Source organism: Gymnoscopelus braueri, assembly GCF_963280865.1.
Source record: "Gymnoscopelus braueri genome assembly, chromosome: 2".
Taxonomy (NCBI): Eukaryota; Metazoa; Chordata; class Actinopteri; order Myctophiformes; family Myctophidae; genus Gymnoscopelus; species Gymnoscopelus braueri.
Genome location: NC_137604.1, coordinates 59387288 through 59389787, shown reverse-complemented (window position 1 = coordinate 59389787; position 2500 = coordinate 59387288). Strand labels below are relative to the sequence as shown.

The 2500-nt window shown below is 41.2% G+C and overlaps 1 protein-coding gene across 4 annotated transcripts in view; it reads left to right on the top strand.

Moving 5' to 3' along the window:
* The window catches only part of vav1 (vav guanine nucleotide exchange factor 1), a 42154-nt gene that overhangs the window by 1415 nt on the left and 38239 nt on the right, over positions 1 to 2500 (top strand). The gene's annotated exons all lie outside the window — the stretch shown is intronic.

Below are 2500 nucleotides of genomic sequence, written 5' to 3'. Positions count from 1 at the left end.
TAATTTGATGACCGGCAGCGGTTCCGGTAGGAGACACAAAGAGTCTCCTTTGTGTCTCCTACCGGAGTTATTGGCTTAGGAATGCGACAAAAACCAAAAATATCCATGAATTCAAGTCTCAGGACCTGAGGCCAATTCTACAAAATGCATTCTAAATCAGTGGTTCTCAAACTTTTTTTGTGCCAATAAGAACTCCCAAAATGATACGTATTTGGCCGTGGACCCCCATCAGATCTTTTTTTGTGCCAGGGAGGGACACCCGGGAAGAAAAGATCTGTGCCAAAAAAAATGACGCTGTTTTAACATGCACATCAAGGACCCCCACTCTGAGAACCACTGTTCTATACTATTGTGTTAGTTAGTGCCGTATAGAGGTGTGTGTGTTTGTGTTGTTGGCATAGGGTTAAACAAGCACCTGCCCATGAGCACCTCTGAGTCTATAGGTGTTCAAATCCACTGTGGTGTATCCGGTTTGGCCCGGTGTCTAATGCCAAGGTGGGGAGGGGGGGGGGGGTGGGGGGGGGGGTGGGGGGGGGGGGGTGTCTTTGTCGCTGCATGTACACCTACGGGCTGCATGGGACGGTGCCCGTCAGCAGTGGTGGAAAAAGTACTCGAATGCTTTACTTTTATTCTAAAAGTATCAATACTGCAATGTAAAAATACTCTGTTACAAGTAAAAGTCTGGTAATCAAAATTTACTTGAGTAAAAGTACAAAAGTATTGGTATCAAATTTTTACTTAAAGTACCAAAAGTAGAAATAATGTGCAAAATGTCCCATTTCGAGTTTTCTAATGTATACAAATCTTTTGAAAATAGCAGATCTACAAGCTCTAGATCTACAAGCTCTCAGATCTACAAGTAGATCGGAGTAAATTGTAGTGGAGTAAAAGTACAATATTTGTCTATGAGATGTAGTGGAGTACGTAGTAGTAAGTAAAAGTATAGAACATTGGAAATACTCCACTATTCCAAGTATAAAATATTTTTTTTTTACTTAAGTACAGTACTTGAGTAAATGTACTTAGTTACTTTACACCACTGGCTGAGACTGTGTGTTGGTACTGACACTGAAATGATGAATGGAGTTTAATCACAGGCTGTGGTTGTGTTTACATAAAGGTTTATTAGTGGCATGGTTGCGTTAATGTGTAATGATATGGTGTAATAATAATGTGTAATAATGTGACGATAGTGTTGATGTGATAAGAGGTTCTGGTGTCACTGTGTTGACTCAAAGGCTTCAGATGTCTGTCAGCTATGGCGCCATCTTCAATGTGCGTCAATGTCACGTTTAGGAGTAATGCAAGCTTCAGCTTTAATCTGGTCCATTATATTGTTGTTGTGTACTATGGCTGTATGTGTGTAGTGTAGTTGTTGTGTACTGTTGACTGTAGTTAGTATCATTGTTTTGTTGTGTGTAACACTCCTGTTCTTTTTTATTGTCACTGTTGTGGTATGAAGTCATAAATAGTAAATGGTGCACTTATATTGCACCTTCATCCAAAGACCTTTAACCCATTAAAGGGATAGTTCACCTCCAACATTTCTATTGATTAGTCACCCCATGGAGACTTGAATTCATGGATATTGTTGAGTTTTTGTCGCATTCCTAAGCCAATAATTTGATGACCGGCAGCGGTTCCGGTAGGACACACAAAGAGTCTCCTTTGTGTCTCCTACCGGAGTTATTGGCTTAGGAATGCGACAAAAACCAAAAATATCCATGAATTCAAGTCTCAGGACCTGAGGCCAATTCTACAAAATGCATTCTAAATCAGTGGTTCTCAAACTTTTTTTGTGCCAATAAGAACTCCCAAAATGATACGTATTTGGCCGTGGACCCCCATCAGATCTTTTTTTGTGCCAGGGAGGGACACCCGGGAAGAAAAGATCTGTGCCAAAAAAAATGACGCTGTTTTAACATGCACATCAAGGACCCCCACTCTGAGAACCACTGTTCTATACTATTGTGTTAGTTAGTGCCGTATAGAGGTGTGTGTGTTTGTGTTGTTGGCATAGGGTTAAACAAGCACCTGCCCATGAGCACCTCTGAGTCTATAGGTGTTCAAATCCACTGTGGTGTATCCGGTTTGGCCCGGTGTCTAATGCCAAGGTGGGGAGGGGGGGGGGCGGGGGGGGGGCGGGGGGGGGGGTGTCTTTGTCGCTGCATGTACACCTACGGGCTGCATGGGACGGTGCCCGTCAGCAGTGGTGGAAAAAGTACTCGAATGCTTTACTTTTATTCTAAAAGTATCAATACTGCAATGTAAAAATACTCTGTTACAAGTAAAAGTCTGGTAATCAAAATTTACTTGAGTAAAAGTACAAAAGTATTGGTATCAAAATGTACTTAAAGTACCAAAAGTAAATGTACTCATTGTAGAGAATGTCCATTTCACAAGTTTTCAAATGTATAAAATGTATCAAAATATTTTGAAAATAGCAGATCTACAAGCTCACAATGCGTCGCGATGCGACGCATTGTGAGCTTGTAGATCT